At 36.1% G+C, this 23966-nt stretch overlaps 1 protein-coding gene and 1 long non-coding RNA gene across 2 annotated transcripts in view; both read right to left on the bottom strand.

Moving 5' to 3' along the window:
• Positions 1-23966, bottom strand: part of FGF12 (fibroblast growth factor 12) — a 581066-nt gene that overhangs the window by 546633 nt on the left and 10467 nt on the right. The window lies entirely within an intron of this gene.
• Positions 3084-18251, bottom strand: LOC116565004. Its single transcript, XR_004275200.1, has 3 exons — positions 18239-18251; positions 6452-6457; positions 3084-4577 (listed from the first exon to the last, which is right to left on the bottom strand). It is a non-coding gene; the product is annotated as an uncharacterized LOC116565004 (long non-coding RNA).

The following is a 23966-nucleotide window of genomic DNA, read 5'->3' as shown; positions in this document are numbered from 1 at the left end:
TTCAACCAATGAGGTAAAATATCTGTACACTTGAAAAACCATAAGATGAAATAAATTGAAGAAGATACAAATAAAATATATCTCTTGTTCATAGATTGAAATATTAATAATGTTAACATTATTTATACTCAAAGCAATATACAGATTCAACACAATCCTTCTAATAATTTCAATTTCATGGAAATTGGAAATTAATTCTAAAATTTTTATGGAACAACAAAAGTACCTGAATAGCCAAAGCAGTCCTGTAAACGGAAAACAAAGTTGGAGGCATCACACTTCCTGATTTCAGATTATATTACCAAGATAAAAACAATATGGTGCTACCATGAAAAATGACACATAGACCAATGGAATAGAGAGTCCAGAAATAAATCTAGGCATATATATTGTTAACTAATTTCTGACAAAGGAAGAAGATAGAATGAAGAAAGGAGAGTGTCTTCAATAAATGATGTTGGGAAATCTGTATATCCACATCAAAACAATAAAATCGGAGCCTTATCTTACACTACAAAATAATCGACTCAATATGAATTAAAGATATAAACATAGAGCCATAAAACTTCTCGAAGAATACATGTGAGAAAAGCTTATTAACATTTTCCTTTGCAGTGATTTTTTTGTTGTTTTCTGGCTGTGACAGCAAGCATGAGCAACAAAAAAGTAAATAAACAAGTGGGACCACATTAAACTAAAAATCTTCTGCCCAGCAAAGGAAACAATAAACAAAATGAAAAACAGACTCAAGATTGGGAGAAAATATTTATGAACCATGTATCTGATAAGGGGTTAATATCCAAAATATATAAGAAACTCACAACTCAATAACAACAATCAAGTAACTCAGTTTTAAAATGGTCAAGAGACCTGAATAGACCTTTCTCCAAGGAGGACATAAAAATATAAAACAGGTATGTGAAAAGATGTTCAATGTTGTTAGTCATGGAAATGCAAATCAAACCACAATGAGATATCACCTCACACCTATTAGGATGGTTGTTATCAAAAGGATAAGACATAACAAATATTGGCAAGGGTGGTGAGAAAGGAAAATACTTACACTTTGTTAGTGAGAATGTAAATTGGTGTAGCTATTATGACAAACAATACAGAAGTTCCTCAAAAAAATTACAAATACAATTACCACATGTCCTAGCAATCCCTCTTGTGTGTGTATACCCAAAGGAAATGAAATCAGTACTTTATCAAGATACCTACATTCCCATGTTCACTTCAGCATTATTCACAATAGCCAAGATAATGGAAACAATCTACATGTTCAGCAACAGATGAATGGAAAAGAAATTGTGATATATATGTATCACAGGTGTGCACCACCATGCCCGACTAATTTTTGTATTTTTAGTAGAGATGGGGTTTCACCATGTTGGCCAGGCTGGTCTTGAACTCCTGATCTATACAAGCATATATAATATGATAAGGGGTTAATATCCAAAATATATGAGGAACTCACAACTGAACAACAAAAATCAAATAACTCAGTTTTAAAATAGGCAAGGGACGTGAATAGACATTTTTCCAAGGAGGATATAAAAATATAAAACAGGTATGTGAAAAGGTGCTCATTTCAAATACCACCTTCTAGGTTTTATTGTGTATATATGACCCATATATCTGATAAGTGGTTAATATCCAAAATAGATAAGGAACTCACAGCTCAATAACACACACACACAATAAACACACACACATACACACACACAATAAAATACTATGCAGCCTTCAAAAAAGGAGATCCAGTTATTTGCAACAACATAGATGAACTTGGAAAACATTATGCTAAGTGAAATAAGCCAGGCACAGAGAGTCATATACTGCATCTCTCTTATACATGGAGTCTAAAAAACAGTCAAATACATAGAAACAGAGAGAAGAATGCTGGTTACCAAAGTCGGAGAGTGGGGAGGAATGGGGAGGTGAAGATCAAAGGGTAAAAAGTTGCAGTTGTATAGGATAAAGATCTAGTGTACAGCATAAGGACTATTGTGAGTAATATTTGTATACATGCTAAAAATTTGCTAGGGGAGGAGATTTTAAGTGTTCTTAACAACAACAAAAAGATAACTATGTGAGATGATAGGTGTGTTCATTGGCTTGACTGTAGTAAACACTTCACTGTATCTATGTATATCAAAACATCATGTAACCTTAAATATATAATAAGAAAAAAAGAAAAGCATATTTCTTTTGTCTCTGAGTTGATATATTACAAGTCATATTCAACACATTATTTGCTATTCCAAATACAAACCTAGCGTTTTTCAATGTGTCTTATTCACATTGTTTCTCCCACCTCGCCCATGACTTTCTCTACTCTGCAGACTCTGACTGTCCCAAACTTACCTTCTGTTTATACATAATTCAAACGCCAACTCCTAGATTGCAACTTCATCCTTTGAGGTTAAGGGAGAAATGTCCCTTTGTTTTCCATTATCATTTGACATGCACACATATGTGAATTCTATTAAACTGCAGGCTCTTAGGAAATATAGCACTCATGCCAGAACCTTCCCTATCACCTACTATGATGACCTTCATGCACATAGTAGGTTCACAGGAAATGTCTTATGTCACTTTTTTCAGTTAACAAACTGGCTAATAAAATGTGAGAACTCAACCTGAGTTTAGTGAATGTTTTTTACTTGAGGAATTCTAGTTCAGAAACTATGAATCAAATATTTAAAATTCTATTAGAATTTTCCCTCACCAAAAGTACAATTTCTATAGCTGAGAGGTCGTTTACCCAGCAGACTAAGTTTTGCCTACTTGTTGGGTCAATTAGTTGGCGAGAAAGAGGTACTCACTTTCTCAGTGTCATCTAAGAGACATCTAGACATAGTTTTATATCCTTAAAGGTTGGGTGCCAGTGGCTAATGCCTGTAATCCCAGCACTTTGGGAGGCTGCAGAGGGTGGATCACTTAAGATCAGGAGTTCGAGACCAGCCTGGCCAACATGGTGAAACCCCATCTCTACTAAAAATACAAAAATTAGTCGGGCATGGTGGTGCACACCTGTGATCCCAGCTACTTGGGAGGCTGAGGCAGGAGAATCACTTGAAACCAGGAGACAGAGGTTGTATTGAGCTGAGATCTCGCTACTGCACACTAACGTGGGTGACAGAGCAAGATTCTGTTGAATGGTGGGCTGTGAAGCTCTCTGCACATGTGTTTTTCTGTGATGCTATGCTCAGCTTTGTTGTTTGTCATTATCTCCTAACAGTAAGCAAGAGTGGAAAAATCCATTTGTACCCTCCAGTATGTTCCAGCTGGGTTATCTCAGTTGTCTTGTTCTGAATTTGTACCCTTTCCTCTAAGTGAGGCCAGAAGGCTTTTGCAGAGAAGCTCTGAGCAAGTGACTGATGCTAGCAATTCTTATCAGATTCACTCATTGAGGGCACCATGTGGGCAATGCTGCAGAGCTTTTCAGGGTGTTTGCATTTCTAGAATCAGCAAGCAGATGAGGGAGGAGCCCAGAACAGCTGGTGGAGAAAATAAGAGCAGGTGATAGTCTGGGTTCAGAGAAAAAGGGTTGTTTTTCTTTCAAAAGCTAGTACATTGCAGGCATGCTATGAAGGGATTGTGGAGCGGGAAGTGCCTGCAGCAAAGAGACTGCTGGACCAGGAGGCACAAAGCTTGGGTATGAGGCCCGACTTCACTGCTTACTAAATGGGTGACCTTGGCTCAGGCACCCAATCATGCTGATTCTCTATTTCCTTACTGTAATCAGAAGAAATTATTGTTCTGTAGCCTTTATAGCCATGTTCTCAAACTTTAAGGGGCTAGTGGTCTTGTTAAACGTGAATGCTTGCTCAGTAAGCCTACATGGGACATTTCTAACAAGCTTCAGGTGATGCAAATGTGCTGGTTTGTATCATTTTATATAATAAGGCCACACTGTATTGAAGAAGATACTAAATGAGGTAAGGGATAGGGAGAAGCTTTATAAACTGTAATGCATTTTTTAAAAGCTACTTTATGAATAGCAATGATAAAAACAGGTGCTTTCTATTTAGTACAGCAGTTCCTAGGATTGTTTGCCCCTACACTGAAGATCTGAACTTCTTTTGAAGGGCTTCCCAACCCTCCCCCACCTCTCAGTTAGTTCTCAGTATGGTTGGTTCCAGCCCAAGGGCTAACTTCTCCTGCTGACAGAAGCAATGGGATCAGCATTTTCCAGAAGGCAGCAGGCTAATGTAGTGATTTAGCAATGCAATGATTCCCCAAAGCTTACTAGAGGGGCTCTGAGGAACCTTGTAGAAAAACACACAGCTCCCTTAAAGGAAACATGGTCTGAATCTACAACAACTCTTTGAAGGTATACATTATACTTGCACTGCTTTTGGAAACAGAATAGAAATAATTTCACCTCTTGCAAACTACTTTGCATTTCTGTCTCTCGCATCAGCAATCTGAGGTTCTTGCATCAGAAGAGATATGCACGTTCTCTAAGGGGGGATTATTGATACTGTCCCAAATTTCTGGTATATAAGGACATTCACTGAAGGTTAACTCCCAGCCCCAGTTCAGTATTCTGGAGGAAGGCTCAGATGTTACTTGCCTAAAGGAGCTTGTTGTGGCAGAAAGCACACTATAATAGGGAGAAGGTGGACTGCCTAGTCCCAGGAGTGTTGCCTTGCATATCTGAGATCTGACTGTGACAGAAGCCACTAGTCAGAAGACATGAGGGCATGAAGATGGAGATGTACTGTGGCCTCACCAAAGCTCATCTCCAACATTCTCACTTTCACCGACTTCACCAGCTTCCTTGATGCTCTGCAAATATGCCAAGCACACGACTCCTTACAGGACTTGCATTTGCTGTTTCCTCCATCTGAAATGCTGCTCTCCCAAACAGGCCATTGCTTGCTCCCTTGCCTAATTCAAGTGCTTGTCCAAATGTTGCCTCTTCAGTGAGGTCTTTCATGACCTACCTAATTAAAATTCTAAATTAATCCCCTAATGTCTCCTAGAATCCCCTGTCCCCCTGCCTGGTCTTTTTTTTTTTTTAAATGATACTTTCCAACATCGGACATAAAATGTTTTATTTATTTCATAGTCTCTCCTCCATCACAGAAGGTAAACTTCATAAACTCAGAGAACTCTATTGGTTTTGTTCACTGCTCTATGTAAACCAGTGCAGCACATAATAGGTCTCAAGAAACATTGGCGAATAAACAAATCCATATTTTAATGAATTAACTAAGCAATTAATAAGAGGGTTATTAAAGTATCAAATCTCAGATAATGTGGATGCTCATCAAAACTATATACGACCTCCTCTAACAAAGTTGTTTACTCAAAAATGTATTGTTCTGGATTGGGAGATAAACAAAGCCAGTATAACCAAGTTCTGTTTATGTAGCTGTATAAGTTTATACAGGCCCCTTACCTAGCTAAGTCCCTTCTAAACACCAATATCATATAATACTAAAAATAAGAATAGCGGTGGCCTTATACACAACAATATTAAAAATATTTACTGAGTGTTAATATGTGTCAGACATTATCCTGAGGGCATAGAAGCCATAAAAGGGTTTAAATATAGACTTTCATTCCATTAAACCTTACTTACTGACAGTAGGAAGAAGACAAAATGCAAAAATTTAATGAATAGTTAAATATTAAATTCCTACATTGAGCAAAAATGATGAATTTTAATATTTCTGTCAGCTTTATAATTTACTTTTGGTTCTCTGGAGATGTGAAACAGCTAGATACTTGCCAATGATATTCAAATAGCCACATATCTTCACCCAGAAGGTGACGATCACCTCCATTTTTCAAAGAGAAACCACAAAATATCAGTGAGAAGACCTTAGTTGTCAATACATGTCAGCCTTTCAGAGTGCTCGTCACATTGTTCACTTCCTTTTTCAATATTAGTCCCTTTGTTCCATTTAGAAAAGTGCTTTATGTTAATGCTTTAAAGAGAGTTATGTGTCATGAGAGAATTGTCTTTCCTCTTTCTGTCTGAAGATACGTATGATAACTGTCTTAGTCACTAAAAACCTGCCATCAGCGTTTCCCTGTCAATCCTTAAAACGCATTTGCAGCTTTCAATTTTGTTTTTCCTTCTGATTCCTTGTTTCTAGTTCTCACCTGTTTCCAAATACCAGCCATGTCTTTTTCCTGGCTTTAAGTTTTACATCTCTCAGATGAGGGCTTGGGGAAAACAGCATCCATGCCATTTACAACTCTTTCATTTTGCTATACCTTAGTGTTTTCTGCAACACGGAAATCTCTTTAAACATTTCCACCCTTCACTTTCCTACACAATTTCAAGTCATAGAAAAGGAATGAGTCAGTGGTAATCATGGCTCTCAAAAAGCTATACCTGGTGAAACATTAGCACCACTGCTACGTGTGAAAAATTCTGAGTACAAACTATTCAGTCATGTTGGGATACAATATATCCACTCCTACAAACTTATTTCTAGTTTATAAAAGAAAAGCACAATTATCTAGGGCACATAACAAATATTCCATAATATCTAATTGCAAGTCAATCAAAATACACATCTTTTCCTCTTTAGCCACACTGGTAGAAAATCACCACTCTAACAAAATAAGCCACAACCTGCAACACTTGGAAAGAGGTGCATTTCTCAATTTATCCTGAGCTTGACCTCCCATTCCAATTAATTTTGTGCAGTCAACTCTAATGAAATATTATGTCACTCAGTAAGTATTCAGAAGTACTGCAGAGACATGCAAAAGCCCAGTTGTAAGGCTTGATGCAACATCTTGATGTAAGTTCTCTCTCTAGCACTTTCTCTCTCTCTGGGCTTCTAGCTGATCATCTTTAGGATGAAGGCATGGTGAGACAATGCCACATGCTTGAGTAAGTTATTTCAATCTTTTCATTGTAATAATTTCATTGTACATCTTAAATGTATTCTTAAGAGATATTTACAGATAAAGACTGCAGTCTCACTTGCTGAATTCCTGATATGCTCCACCATCTCTAACACAAGACCCAAATCTCTCCTTTCTAAGTGGAAAGAAAAATTTCCCATAAAATCACTTCAGTTGCCTGAGGGTGATAATTAGCACATTTCCTGAGATTTCTTTTTCAGGTTAAGCAATGTCAATTCTCTTAACCTGTCATTAAAGTGCTCATTTTATATACACACTCTCTCTATTTTTATAAGCTTCTTCTAAACTGCAGTCCAGAAATGGACACAATGCTTTAACAATATCCAAATAATATAAAATATAAACAAAGATCACATTCATGAAACCAGAAAATTATGCTTTTAAAAAAAATTAAATTGTAGCCAGTTATTGAATTTTAAGATTCACTATATTCAATGTGTTCAAATAAAGTAAAATTAGAATTTTACTTAGCAATAAAACAAATCCAAGTAAAGTCCTGTCACATCTTAATAAAAATATACATTTCATTTTTAAAGATTTGTCACTGAAAATTAGGCAAAGTTGGGAGCAATAACTCTGACCACCATATCTTCTTGTTTTATGTTTGGCTACTTAACATGTGGCATTTGAGGCCACAAAAGAGTCAAACATCCTTGAAATGTTAGTGTTGTACAATATGAAAACCAAAAATAGAATTCTAAGGCCCCCAACAACTTATGGAACCCCTCTTGGCTAAAAGCATTCCAAATAAACCTGAAACTCTTGTTTAGGCCATGATGGAAAGAGGGAGGTTGGACATGCCTCATTATACATTCCTCCTTTGGAATTCAGGCACCACTGACCAGCATTAACATTCAGAGATCTTAAAACTGGCAAAACTGGCTTTTTGTAGCAATAAGATTCCAGCACGACTGGTAGTGGGCCCTGAAAGAAACTGAAGTATTTTGCTCCACAATATATTTATTTGACATACTTTGAAATGGCCCTGTAAAGCTGTCCCTTGTAAGAAAATCTACATTATGTAGAGAATCCTCCTCCCTTTCCAGATCTTTTCCCTGATCTGGGAGATAATTAACTAAGAGGAGTCTGGCACCTTTTTAGGTCTGATTAAAAACTCAGAAGCCTGGTACCTGAAGCTTTCATTTGCATGATAAAACCTTGTGTGCACAACTCTTTATCTTAACCCAGACATTCCTTTCTATTGATTCCAGATCTTTAGATAATAAGTGTTTCAACCAATTGTCAATCAGAAAAGCTTTGAATCCACCTGTGACCTGGGAGCCCTGTACCTTTGAGTTGGCCTGCCTTTCTTTCCAGATGGAACCAATATACATCTTACATTTATTGACAGATGACATGTCTCCCTAAAACGTATAAAACCAAGTGGTAGCCCGACCACTCTGGGCACATGTTTTTGGTATCTCCTGGGGCTATGTCATGGGTTATGGTCCTCCTATTTGGCTTAGAATAAATCTCATCAAATATTTTACAGAGTTTGACTCTTTTTATCAACAAGCAAGCAGTAGTAATTTTAAACACAACATTAATTATTTTTTAAATAATTCATGTAAAAATATTGTGCTGACAGAAAAACAGCAACCAAGAGAATGTTAGGCACCTCCCATATCAAATGAAGTTCTACTTGTTGCAATCTTTACTCTGGCTGTGGTATAGTGGCAAGAAAACTGGTCTCAGAGACCATAATTATAGTCCTGATTTTGTGATTGAGCAAGACATGTCTTTTATAAAAATAACTTTATTTTATGAAAAAGGGCATATAATATTCATTATCTGTAAAGTTAGATGATTTTTAAAATTATATATTTAAAGTATTCAATATGATGTTTTGCTATATAAAGAGTAAAATGATTACTACAGTCATGCCAATTACCATTTCCATCATCTCAGATAGTTAGCACTTGTTTTGTAAGAGCACCTAAAATCTACTCTTAGTAAATTTCCAGTATTTATATACAATGCAATAACAATACAATATTATTAACAATTGTCCTCATTCTGTACATTAGATTTCAGACTGCTTCATCCTATATAACTGAAACTTTTTACCCTCCCTCCCTTAGCATCTCCCACCCCAACTTTGGTAACCTGATAACCACCATTCTACTCTGTGTTTCTATATATTCGACATTTTAAAAAATATTTCACATATAAGTGAGATCATGCAATATTTTCCTTTCTGTGTCTGGCTTATTTCACTTAACGGGATGACCTCAAGTCCATCCATGTTGTCACAAATGGCAGACTCTCCTTTATTAAAGGCTGAATAGTACTTTATTGTACGTGTACCACAGTTCCTTTATCCAGTTATCTTTCTATGGGCCCTTAGGTTGTTTCCATATCTTGTCTATTGTGAATAATGCTGAAGTTAGGTAATGGAATTAAGATTTCTCCTAGTTTTGTGATCACAAACCAATGTGTTGTAAGTATTAGAGAAATTCACCTTGAAAATATACACAGAATTAAATACCTACATTATGTAAGTTGAAAACTTTCTGATAGCCTTCTTATTTAAAAAGAGAATGACTAATAGGGTAATATTCATGCCTACATGTAAAAAGGCCAAAGGCCAGTCCAAGGCCAGTCACAGTGGATCACACCTGTAATCCCAGCACTTTGGGAGAATGAGGCAGATAGATTGCTTGAGTTCAGGAGTTTAAGACCAGCCTGGGCAACATGGCGAAACCCCAGCTTTAAAAAAAAAAATACAAAAATTAGCCAAGTATGGTGGCATGCACCTGTGGTCCTAGCTACTCAGGAGGCTGAGATGGCAGGATAACTTGAATCCTGGAGGAGGAGGTTGCAGTGAGCCAAGATCATGCCACTGCGCTCTAGCCTGGGCAACAGAGCAAGACTCTGTCAAAAAAAAAAGAAAAGAAAAAAAGAAAAACTAAGTCATTTTAGGCAAAAATTTAGGCAAAATTTCAAAATTTGAAAAAATTGATTACATATAGCTTAATTATTGATAATTATTTAAATAACAATATACATTATTAGTATTTTCTCCACATTGCCCAGGCTTTGAGTTGCAAGAGCTTTTAAACTGATTTCCAAAAGATGGTATTTTGTTCTATACCTGACAAAGTCTGTGTAATATTTAAATAAAACATAAGAAACACTTATAATCTATAAAGCATTTTAAATATGCTGTTTTTTATATTCCCTCTATCTTTTCAGAAAAATTAATCTCTTATTCTATAATTCTGGATTTTTGTTTTATCTTCCTTATGCAAGTATACCTTACAGATATAGTGGGTTGGGTTCTAAACCACCACAATAAAGTGAATATTGCAATAAAGCAAGTGACACAAGTTTTTTTGGCTCCCAGTGCATAAAAAAGTTATATTTACATGAATACTACAGTCTATTAAGTGTGTAAGAGCATTATGTCTAAAAAAATAATGTACATATCCTAATTTGAAAATATATCATTGCTAAAAAATTGCTAACCATCATCTGAGCCTTCAGCAATTTGTAATCTTTTTGCTGGTGAAGAATCTGGACTTGATGTTCATGGCTGCTGGTTGACATGATGGTAGTTGCTGAAGATTAGGATGGCTGTGACAATTCCTTAAAATAAGACAACACTCAAGTTTGTCATATTGATTGACTCTCCCTTTCACAAAAGTTTTTTTATAGAATGTGATACTGTTAGCATTTTACCCATAGTAGAACTTCTTTCAAAACTGGAATAAATCCTCTCAAACCTTGTGAAATGGTTTGGTTCTCTGTCCCACCTAAATCTCATCTGTAATTTTAATCCCCATAATCCCCACATGTCAAGGGAGAAACCTAGTGGAATATGATTGGATCATGGGGGCAATTTTCCCCCCATGCTGTTATTGTTAGAGTGAGAGAGTTCTCAGAAGATCTGATGATTTTGTAATAGTTTGACAGTTCCTCCTACAGGAGTGCATGACCATGCCCAGCTAAGTTTTAAAAACAATTTTGTAGGGACAGGATCTCACTGTGTTGCCCAGGCTGGTCTTAAACTCCTGGACTGAAGCAATCCTCTTGTCTCTGCCTCCCAAACCACTGGTATTATAGACATAAGCCAAAGTCTTGAAACCTTCAAAGTTATTCATGAGGATTGTAATCAACTTCTTCCAAACTACTGTTAATATAGATATATTGGCCTACTCTTATGAACCGTAAATGTTCTTAATATCATTTCAAATTATGAAGCCTTTCCAGAAAATGTTCAATTTACTTTGCCCAGATGCATCAGAGAAATCACTATCTACAGCAACTAGGCCTTATGAAATATATTCTTAAATAATACATCTTGAAAGTCAAAAATACTCTTTGATCCATAGCTATAGAATGGCTGTTGATCATTCATGGATCATAACTGTTTGATACGTGGCTGAAGAATGGCTGTTGTGTTAGCAGGCATGAAAACAGCATTAATCTCCTTGTATTTCTCCAGGAGAACTCTTGGATGACCAGGTGTATTGCAAATCTGCAGCAATATTTTAAAAGAAATCTTTCTTTTTCTGGGCAGTAGGTCTCAACAGTGGGCTTAAAATATTCGGTAAGCTATGCTATAAACAAATGGGCTTTCATCAAGGATTTGTTGCTCCATTTATAGAACACAGGCAGAGTATATTTAACATAATTCTTAAGGGCCCTAGTATTTTCAGAATGGTGAATGAGCATTGGCTTCCATTTGAAGTCACCAGGTGCATTAGCCCCTACCAAAGAGAAGTGAGCCTGTCCTTTGAAGCTTTGAAGCCAGACATTGACTTCTTTCTCACTATGAAAGTTGAAGTTGGTACTTTCTTCAATGGAAGACTATTTAATCTCCATTGAAAATCTGTTGTTTAATATAGCTGCCTTTGTCAATTATCTTAGCTAGATATTTTTGGATAACTTGCTGCAGCTTCTACATTAGCACTTGCAGTTTTTCCTTGTACATTATGTTACAGAGATGGCTTCCTTCCTTAAACCTCATGAACTACTCTCTGCTATTTTCTAACATTTACTGTGCAGCTTCCTCATCTCTCTCAGCCTTCATAGGATTGAAGAGAGAGCCTTGCTCTGTATTAGGCTTTGGCTTAAGGAAATGCTGTGACTGATTTGATCTTCTATCCAGATCACTACAATTTTCTCATCAGCAATAAGGTTGTTTTGTTTCCTTATCATTCCTGTGTTCACTGGAATAGCACTTTTAATTTCCTTCAATAACTTTTCCTTTATATATACCACTTGGCTAACAGTTTAGGGCAAGTGGCCCAGCTTTCAGTGTATTTCAACCCTCAATATGCCTTCCTCACTAAGCTTAATTATTACTAATTTTTGATTTTAAGTGAGAGACATGTGACTCTTCCTTTCACTTGAACATTTAAGAGGCCATTGTTGGGTGGCTAATTGGCTTAATTTCAGTATCTTTGTGCCTCAGGTAATAGGCCTGAGAATAGGGAGAAATATTGGGGAACAGCCAGTCAGTCAAAACACGCAGGAATTAACAGGTGAAATTCTGTTTGAGAAGTCAATTTTGTCTACAACACTGAAAACAGATTTTGGTATGATATATTGTCTGGTAACTTTAAATTTGTTTCTTTTCCTTCAGCAGTCAGAACATATACAACATTTATTGATTAAGTTATTGTCTTATGTGGGCATGGCTTGTGGCACTCCCAAAACAATTGTAATAATACCATCAAATATTACAGATCACCATGAAAGTTATAATAATAGAATGACTTAAAAGATTGCAAGAGGCCAGGCACAGTGGCTTATGCCTGTAATCCCAGCACTTTGGGAGGCCATGGCAGGTGGATCATGAGGTCAAGAGATCGAGACCACTGCCAATGTGCTGAAACCTCATCTCTACTAAAAATACAAAAATTAGCTGGGTGTGGTGTCATGTGCCTGTAGTCCCAGCTACTCGGGAGGCTAAGGCAGGAGAATCACTGAACCTGGGAGGCAGGGGTTGAAGTGGGATGAGATAACGTCACTGCACTCCAGCCTGGCAACAGAGTGAGATTTGATCTCAAAAAAAAAAACATTGCAAGAATTACCAAAATGTGACATCTGCAAAGTACAATTACATGAGGTATCCCTAAAATGATGTCACATTTTAGGCCATGCTATTTTCTACACTATATCAACCATGTCTTATAATAGGAATTCTCTTAATTTTGCTTCTACAGTGATTAGCATGGTGCCTGATTCTTAACAATTATTCATTTTTTGGTTAAATGAAGGAAAACAAACAAATTTAAATTTATTAGAGAATGTGTCACAATAAAACGTGCTTTAGGTGCTATAGACATAATTGCTTTCTCATACAGAATTTCATCTGTTAATCCTTAGCCTCCCTTTAAATACCCACATTCCTCCTAAATGCAATAGAAAAATGTAGTGAAGAGGAGATTTAATTAGTTCCTTTTCAGTGGTTAAAAGGTGAAGTTTTGGCACTTTCTTCAAAATAATCCCTTAAAATTATATATTCAACATATGTATATTATTTGGACCCACAATTGGTGAGACTTCTGATTTAATAATCTAAGCTCAATGATATCCTTAAATAAATAATATTCTCATGATTTAAAGGCTAAAAGTCACATGTCTTTATAAACTGGAAGAAAGTCTCTGGATCATCTTTTCTTTCACCCACCTCATATTACCAATGACGTAACAGAAGCACATGAGGTGAAGCGACTTTGCCAAGGTCACATCAAGTCACCGACTGACTGCCGAACAGCACCCGGATGGATTCCAGATCACCCGACTCCCAGCCCAGTGCCATTTCCTTCCTCCCTGTCCTCTCCAATTTATTCGTATAGAACTAACTGACCAAGCAGAAACAATTGGGAATAGTCAGGCCTCTATTAATAACAACCTGCTTGTCATATAGTACAATATCGTTTACAAAGCATTTCCCAAATACTTTATCTCCTTGAATCCCTGCCTCAAGAACCCCAGATGCAAGATATTTACCTCCACTTACAACTCACTAGGCCTAGAAAGATAAAATGAAATGTCCAAGGTCACAGAGCTAAACTTGAACCCTGATTTTTTACAACACATCTTGTTCTCTTTATGTAAATCCACAGCGATTTTTGTTATAGAGATGGAATCAAAGAAAAAGAATTGTTCACTGTAACCCTTATTTGCATCCTATTAAGCCAAGATTCTAAAGGGACTTCACCAGTTAATTTGAGAAGTGTTTATTAATATAGAAGATCATTTCAAAAGAATGTTAACACTAACCAGATGAATAACCCATGCAAAAATAACAGATGAATTGTTGAGGGAAAAGACAAGACAGTCACTGATATGCATGTCCAGAAAAGGGATTCACACATCAAGGACAAGAAAGGCCTTCATTACCCATTTATTTCAGTTTCCACTTTTGAATTGAGGAAACTGAAACACCTCTAATCTCAGACATCAGAAAGCCTGAGGTTATCCTAAACAACAGAGGTTATAATAGTTGTAGCTCCAGAAATGCCACCCTTGGAACTGATGCAGAAGACTCTTTGTTGGGACTCACAAAAGGTCCTGAGAAGTACAATCTCAGTCACTAATGCCAGGGGTGTAACTAAAGACAAGGCTGTACTTAGAATACAAGGTGGTGTTCAGAGCTGGCTTTATGGGAGCTGACAGAGAACAGCACATCCAGTCTGTGAAGAAGAAAGAGAACCAGAAGACCAGTCACAACACAGATGCATAAACAGTAATGAAGAATCATACTGTTTCTCATTGTTCAAGAATGAGAACAATAGAGAATGTTTAGTTTCTCATTTTTAGAAATAGCCCAGGAATTGCTTCCACCAAGGTGGAGGAGAAAGTTTTTGTGCCTAGTCAGATTTCCCAGGGATGAAGATTAATAATTCTCTCCCATGGACAACAGGAAGTTAAGTCATAAAGAATAGGATCCATTATTCAGAAGGCTCTAACAGCCTGGGGTGAGAAATGAGAGATATTTCAAAAGTGAAAGAAGAAAAACTTGAAGCATTATGTGCTACATGTATATCATCCCTGAGACTTTAGCTACTTTTTGCCTTGGATATAATGAAAAGTGCTATAAAAATTAAATAAACAAAGATGTTAATATATTGAGAACTTTATAGTATTCACTCAGTTTACCTTCTATTGTATACTTAACATGTGGCAAGCCACTGAAATTACAAAGAAGACATAGCTCTTGTCTTCATGAAATTCACAACCTAGAAAACAAACTATGACCCAAGGAACTATAGTGTAGCATAGAAAGACATCAACACCACAGGAGAGATTTGAAGGACCAGGGAAAGAAGGACTTCTTAGAAGAAGAGCATCAGGAAAAACTGTATTGAGAAAATTACAATCTAAGCATCTGTGGAAATAAAAAGTTAATATACTTTGGGAAAATATTATAACTTTCAAATTGTATTTTGCATTTAATGAGTGATATAATTATTGCTAGTATTATATTACTGATAAAGAACTGACAATTGGACAATATATTTTTATAGTTCTTGGCTTCCCCGTAATATAGCATTTGCTAATCATTAGTTAAGTCATGAAACTGTATATTTAACAAAATACATTACATTCTTAAGTGTTCACTGAAGACAACATGGTCTGCCTCTCCAAAATGTTTATATTATATGTTTATACATCTGTTGTGTGTTTTCAAGACAATGTAAACACAGAAATGTCTCAAAAATATATTACAAAATGACATACCAAAGCTTCATCTGGGCAACTGTACCCTGAATTTGCTGGCTGATTTTAAAATCAATCAATACTAACCTGTACAAATAAAAAGAGCGCTGTTCTTCTAGTTTAAGAATGGTAAACCTGCTTTCAAAAGAATCAGTGAGAACTCCGAGCCATTCTCTCTTTATGGCATTACATGAAAGGCTTGGAGTCTTGTGTCTATATCCAAAGTACAGTTCCTTCATTTAAGTTACTGCTTTAAAGAACTTCTTAGAGGTTTTTAAAATCAGTACTTCCAGATCTATGAGACTCAGAGCCGCTGATTAAAATTTCAGTCATACCAAAAAATAATTGGGCTTTTGGGTGGGGGCTCAATATAATTTAGGGGAAAATATATTACTGTGAGACTCAAGAAACCTAAGTTTCAGTCTTGACTTCACCAGGATTGAGCCAGCTTTTCTCTGAGCTTCAGTTTTTACAGATAAAATGAGGAAGCTGAAAATGACTTCCAAATTCTCTTCTGACCAAGTTAAGACTCCATTATGGTGCTGGGAAATTATTAAGTTTGCCAGTTACAAATTGGCAAGAGCATTGTTCTGGAAAATTATTGCTTGAATAGTGAGAGTTAAGACACATTTCCAATCATGAATTTTGAAGACAGACTTAATCACTCCCACCCACTATAGCCTTTAGCACTTGTTAATATCTCTATTATGGCATTTACCATATTGCATCTTGAACATTGGTGTCTGTCTTCCATGATAGCTTGGAAGGTTCATGAGGTCAGAAAGTGTCTGTTATTCATTATCCTGTTTTGCCAATGCATAGCAATATGCATGACTTGGGGTCTGTCTGTGTCCAATGTATGTGTGATAAGTAGAAGAATAGATGAATGAGAATGTCAAAGGTAATTTAAAAACCTGTCTGGAGATGATCTTGGTAATTTTCTTAAGCTAGTAACTTTTTAAAAGCTATTTGCACGGTGCTTTCTCAAGGAAAGGATATCTTAATGACCCTTATGTCTGACAACGTACAGTATATTGGATAAACTAAGGGGGCTGGCCAGAGTACTGCTGAGAACTCCCCAAAATGCTACATCAAGCACTTCTGAGTTGAGAGTATCTTTCCAAGGGATTATTTAGTATTTTTGGAATGTAAAGAGACTTCCAAGTAAGGATAAAACATTGAATACTGGCTTTTACTTTAATTCCTACTAGAAACATAATTAAAAGTACAAGAAATTGATGTGTGTGTTTATATGTTTTGCATAAATCTTTAAAGACGGAACAAGAGAGAAGACAACAACAACAGAAATTTGGAACCATAAAACCAGCTGGTGAAGATATATCTGAGAAAGCTGAATCCTAAGTCAGCAGTGGAGAGAGCCAATAGGCAACCTAACTTAGATTGCAAAAATCTTCAAAAGTTTAGACAGTGGTAGTACCATGTTTGTCTAGAAGTGAGGAGAAGGAGAAAAAGGTAAATTATGTAAAAATGGTGGAAAATTTCTTTTTAGGACAGTGTTATAACCTCAAATCCTCTCCCAAACATCGAGCATCTAGGCAACTGCCCTCTGCAATCTCAGTAGAAGAATAGATATTTATTCTTTGTAGTGAACAGAACAAAAATTCTGTGCATAGTGGGCAGAGTAAATACCACACTGAAAATTAGGAGAGATTAAGTGAGCATTTATACATATTGCCAAAACCCACAGGACCCTCAAAACCAGGTCTTTGCTATTCAGGCAGAAGAATGGAAGAGTCTGTTTGAGGAATCTTATAAACATAAGAGGTAAAGACCTAAAGATATGGACCTCAGAAGCTCCACAATGAAAAACCCACCAACATCACTCTACAACTAAGATCATTGACAACAAGCCCCACCCATATACATAGAGCTTCCAGTCACATTTCCCCCCCCACACACCCACTTTTAAATATGAACAGGCAACCAAATATAAAAACATCTGCAGAAAATCTCTAACATGAAAGAAATAAAAACAAAAACCTTACTGGAAACAAAGATTATGGAGGGAGATTAAAACTTCTCTAAAAACATAAATCATAAATATTCTCAACAAAGTATTAGAAACTGTCACATCTGTGAAATAAAATGGCATAATATAAAATGAAATAATCAAAGAAAACTGACAAATAAGCCTCTTGAAAATTAAAAATCTGATACCAGAAATTAAAGACAAAATCTGAGAAAAAAAAATAAAATATAGACTTGAGCTTATAATCTAGAAGACAGAGAAAAGACAAAAGAGGTAGAGAATAGAAAATAAAACATATGAATAATAGAAACCTATGAAAAATTATCCAAGATATAAACATTTAAGTAAGATTTCCAGAATAGCAGAACAAAACAACAATAAGAAAAAAGCATAGAGTAGGAGATCATTAAGAAAATAATCTAAAAAACTAAATGATTTTCAATTTTCTAGAGATTAAAGAAAAAATTCTAGTATTAAAGAAGAGTTTCTACAGTAAATACACAGCATAATAATGAGTGAAAATAAAACTGTAAGAAGGCAACTTACTATCAATTTTCAAAACACTGAGAAAAAAGAATAGACACTACAAGTTTTCAGAGAGAAAAAATATCAGGCAGGCATGTACAAAAAATAAGAAATCAGAATGATAGAATGACATCAAACTGGAACAACAAAGCTGGCAGAAAAAAAGATGTTGTAATGGTGTAATTTAAATTCTGAAAGAAAATTATTTTAAACTTAGAATTCTATACCTAACCAAATTATTATTCAAATATGAGGAAAAATGCAGAAATTTTCCAAAATGAAAAGCCCAGAAATTTTACTCTGTATCCCTTTTTTTTAGGAAGCTATTGGAGAATGTATTCCACCAAAATAATAGAGTGAACTAAGAAAGAATAATACAGAGGATACAGGAGAACAAGGGATCCAAGCAAATACCTGCAGAAATTTTCTAAGGTGATGGAAAAGGAGATCTCCGGACCAAAGCAATGCACATAGCACTCAGTGCTCAGGTTCTGAGGACTACTACTTCAACATGAAATTGATAGAATATCTGTGCATCTGAGTGCCTTAAGATGCGATTCAGACAACTGGCAGGAACTTGGATTTAAATATAGTACAAAGTATGTAGAAAGCTGGGCACATAAAAACAAGACAGTTATCAACCATAGAAAAAACAAAATCTTATGACAAAAGGAGGAGTAATCATAGCTTAATTTGTCTTAGTCATGAAAGTATTTACATAATCATAATCATGCAACTACTAAATACTGATCTAACAAAAATAACAACGTAACAGCCTCGGAAAGATGGTGAGATGGAAAAGATGCATGTTGTGGTAAGAATGTGATAAAGGAGAGAATTGAAAGCTATTTCCTTCCATCAATAAAAAGAGCTGAGAAATTAAGAGGAAGAAGAGAATATTGTTTAGCATACAAAGGTAAATATCAACAAGAGTTGAAAGTGATTGTAGGAATAAAAATGGGAGAGGGGACAAGAAACTACTATATTTCACAATATACTTTCTATAACTGTGACAAAAATAGCACGTAAAAACAGAAAAAGAAAAAAGAAATCACCTCAAATTTTATGCATGAGAGATTGTTTTTATACTGCTTTTGCTCTAAAAGCATTTCTGCTGGAATTGAGTATCACAGGAGATTGCAAGTCTGTTCCCCAACATCCTCCCATCTTTACTAAGACATGATTCAATGGGGTCAGCAGAGATTAAAAGAGGTTGCTTAGAGAAAAGACAAGGCTGTCGTTGCCATCTGTCTAACCGCACCTTATGGTTAATAGATGAAAATCATCTACTGACCTTCATCTTCAAAATCTTGTTGATAAATCTTGTACCACTCAAGCTGAGACCTACCCTATACAAGGTGCTTTCTAGATTTCGACCACTGATCATGATGATCCAGTTTGGTATGATGTATCTTCCTGGAACAGTTTTTTGTTTGTTTTTGAGACAGGGTCTATCTAGCTCTGTCACCAGGCTGCAGTGCAGTGGCGCAATCTAGGCTCACTGCAACCTCTGCCTCCAGGGAAGAGATTCTCCTGCCTCAGCCTCCCAAGTAGCTGGGATTACAGGCATACACTGCCACGCCCAGCTAATTTTTGTATTTTTAGTAGAGACGGGGTTTCACCATGTTGATCAAGATGGTCTTGATCTCCTGACCTTGTGATCCACCCACCTTGGCCTTTCAAAGTGCTGGGATTAGAGGAGAGTCACCACTCCCAGCCCTTACTGGAACAGTTTTAAGAGTTTGATTCAAAATCAAAATCTTTGTGGAGCTGCCATACTTTACAGCACTACACTGAACTACAACTGAAGCCACACGTTGGAAGTGTAGTGTTTCATTTAAACAATTAAGCAAACCTGAATCCATCAGACTCAGCAAAACCCCATGGCTATGATTTTGTACCAGAAGCTATAATGAGGCAGTTTGGAGATACTTAAAATAATAACATCTACATTGTACTGAATGCTTATTAAATGCCAGGTAGTGTGGCATATACTTATATTATCTCATTTAATAGTCAAAACAACTCTATAAATAGCTACTATTATTACCTCCATTATGTAGATAAGGAAATTCAGGATTATGGAGATTAGGGCCCTTGCCCAATGTCTTCAGCTAGGAATTAGGCAAACAAAATTCAAGACCAAAATTGGATTCAGAAACTGTTCTTTTAGCATCTCTGCCTTCTCTAAAGAAAGGTCATCAGAATATCAAAAATATTCCACTGAAAGAGTGATGGGTGAGTTTGAAAACAAATATATTTCTGACGTGAGTCTTCATATATTTAAGCATAGAGGAGTTTGAGAAAATTCATATAACACAGTTGCGAAATGCATGTATATTGATACTTGTATAGTTTTTACTCTGTTATAAGACTTAATAATTTACATATCTTAAGAAAATAATTTTTAAGCCTGACACTTTGCAAAAGGTTCTTTTCAAAAGGACCTTTCTCCTAGAATACTAGTCTATAAGGTTCAATGCTAGAATTTTAGAAAGTTGAGAGCCAAAAGTAAACAGAAATGAAACTTATTGTTCCATTAAGCAAGAGAAGTGTGTTAGCAGCAGAGGTTGGCAAAGATCAGAGTGAAATACTGGGTCACAGCATTTCTTCTGGACCTGACAGTGTACTTCTAAGTGTGCCTTGCTTTGCACAGTAGATGTGTTTTTGAAAAGCTAGTGAATAATTAAAGCTTTGTAAGTAGAATTGTATTCTATAAGTCCTAAGAATCTGATTTTTTAAAGATGATTAGAATAGTCAATGTTTTTGAAATGTAAATGAAATCATCACCTACATTACATAATTTGTAATAGATTTCCACAATTTGCCTCCAACCATTCTTCCTTTCTTATATGATCCATTATCTACTGTATCCTGCCCCTAACCCTGCAGGATTCATGAGGAAAGAGTGTCAGTACTACATTCACCTCCTAAAACAGTGTCTAGTACAATAAATTCACACTTGATGAATGAACTAACCAATCCATTAATCTTTTCCTAGTTACTACATGTATATAAATGTCTCTCTACCTTTGCGTATATTTCATCAGCCTAGAATGATTTTCCAATGTTTTCGTTTTATCCCTTCTGCAAGAGTGAGTTCAAATGGCAGCTCCTTCCTAGATTTGGAATTCCTCTCTATATTCCCAGAAGATTATATTTAGGTATCTTGTGTAATAGGGGATAGTTTAAACCTTATCTTTAGTCATCGGTTCCTGGCCTGTAACACCTAGCCAGAGCAATCCACACAGACAATATGATGGTAAAAGTAAATTTAAGCTAAATTTCACATGCATTGCCAGCTGTCAGTTCTTCCTAGGTTTCTGTTTATGCATATCTTCAAAAGCTGATTTGTGAGATGTTCTTGAGGTCAAAAACTGTGTGGTTTTTCATGTCTAGTCCAAGTGACAAGCAATGTGCATGGCACAGATCAATGGATACATCCAAGCATCAATCTTTGTATTAATTAATTAACCAGTGTGGTTGCGGGTAATGCTGGGGTAATTGTCTATATGTGATCTCATTTACTCTTTTAAGCTACAGAATTCCCTCATGAGAATGCTATCCCTGATCCCTTATTCTGGTATTTCTGAATTATCAGCAAAATATACATCTATTTCTAGATTAAATTCCCAAGCACAAGAGAATCTTAGACTACATTGTCTACACCAGGGACTCTCAAAGATCTAGACTAGCAGCATCAGCACCTTCTGGGAACTTGTATAAAAGCAAACTCTCAGGTTCACTCCAGGCTCACTGAATCAGAAACTAGGGGTGGGGCCCAGTGATCTGTGTTTTGGTACACACTTAAGTTTGAAAACTGGTCAGAAAGTTGTCTTCACACTTCCGACATGAACAATGCAATGTTCCCTGGACCCAGTCAACGACGTCAATATCCCTGTTAAAATAGTCAAGTTCTTTGTTCTGAAGAAATTAAACTTCATTCTAAGCCAGACAATGGGAGGAAAATAGGATTTTAAAAATCAATATAATGAATTGATATCACTGCCATTCCATTTTTATAGCATAATTTAAAATGAGCGTTTCTTAACTACATTGTTTGGAACTGCATACCACAGCTGCATGGCATTCTATGGTTCCAACAGGTAAAAATGATTGAAATAAAACCAGGCAAGATGAAGAGGAATCTTAAAGATTTTAAGACAAGAATTCAGCCCCATAAAGAAGCAGAGGAAGTAGTAAGCCGAAGCGTCAAATGCTAACAACAAGCATAACAACAGTAGCAGCTGTAATTATTGACTACTAATTTTAGATTTGGTTCTTAATATATATTTTCCTCATTTGTCTCATTAATCTTGAAAGAGAATTATTGTACAAATTAGGAAGCAAGGCCACAGAAATAGCTCTTACCCAAGTTACAGAGACTAAAAAGTTGTTAGTTGTGTGTTTGATTTTAAGTCTTAGGATCTTTCTACCACACCACTGAGCTTCCTTGATAAGCAGAACAGTTATTCATTTCGAGGGTTAGAAAAAGAAGCTGCAAACCGATGCTTAATTAAGTCCTTAGGGTTGGAAGCCAGTGTAAGGTACAGAAGAGCCTTGGATTCTTTCTTCAGCCCACCTGATAATAGGCAGAAAGTCCCAGTGATTCCTCAAGCCTGTATCTCATTGGCCCAGGGCTTGAGTGAGACTAAGCCTGCAGAGATTGGGTATTCTGAAGGTTAATAAAATCCGTGCATATACAGTGGGACTAGTTTTTCAGTAACAAAAGAAGGTTGATTAGCTTATAAGACTATAGTAAAGTATGCCTTAAGTGTTAAGTAGTGGTTAAGCTCATAGACTCTGAAGCCAGTCTGCAACTCCCTAGCTGTGTGACCCGGGCAAATTACTTAACATTTCTAACTTTTCTAATCCCTAAAATAGGGATGACAATAGTGCCTGCCTCACTGGGTTTTTATGAGGCTTAAGTAAGTCAATATATGTAAAGCACAGTGCCTCAACATAGTAAAAGCTACATAAGCATTATTTCAAAAGACTTAGTTGTATTTTCAAATGTCCTTCCAATGTTTGACATGAATAAAGCAAAGAATGAAGAGCATTTTTAAGTTTATCTGGATTTGTTTAAGTTTATACTTGAGCACAACACCTACTATAGTTTTTTTCCAATAAAACATAGAAAAAAAAATCTGCTTTTTGGGGAAAAAAACTGTAATATAATATTGATAAAATATTTGGAAAAGGACAAAAGTCCACTCATAATTCAATCATCATTATCCAAATATTGCCACCTTTTGCATATTACAATCTACTATTTGTCAATGACCAAACAAATTTTACATTATAATCAGTGCATATAGCCACATGTTCTGTTTTTATAATTACCATTATGTCATAAACCCTTCTGATTACAACTCATGTTCATAAACATGTTAATGGCTGTTAAATATTTCCCTTTCTTTTATTCTGTGCATAATTTAAAAATTTAGTTTATTAACCATGAAACCCTTAACCTCGGATAACTTTATTATTATTATTTGTTATTTTTTATTGCATTTTAGGTTTTGGGGTACATGTGAAGAACATTAAAGATTGTTGCATGGGTACATACATGGCAGTGTGATTTGCTGTCTTCCTCCCCTTCACCTATATCTGGCATTTCTCCCCATGCTATCTCTCCCCAGCTCCCCACCCGGCGCTGTCCCTCCCCTATTTCCCCCCAACAGACTCCAGTGTGTAGTGCTCCCCTCCCTGTGTCCATGTGTTCTCATTGTTCAACACCCGCCTATGAGTGAGAACATGCAGTGTTTGATTTTCTGCTCTTGTGTCAGTTTGCTGAGAATGATGGTTTCCAGGTTCATCCATGTCTCTACAAAGGACACGAACTCAACGTTTTTGGTGTCTGCATGGTATTCCA

Source organism: Sapajus apella, unplaced genomic scaffold, assembly GCF_009761245.1.
Source record: "Sapajus apella isolate SASKATOON/1434 unplaced genomic scaffold, GSC_monkey_1.0 scaffold38, whole genome shotgun sequence".
NCBI classification, from domain to species: Eukaryota; Metazoa; Chordata; class Mammalia; order Primates; family Cebidae; genus Sapajus; species Sapajus apella.
Note: the sequence above shows the minus strand (reverse complement) of the source record. Positions and strands in the feature narration are given on the sequence as shown.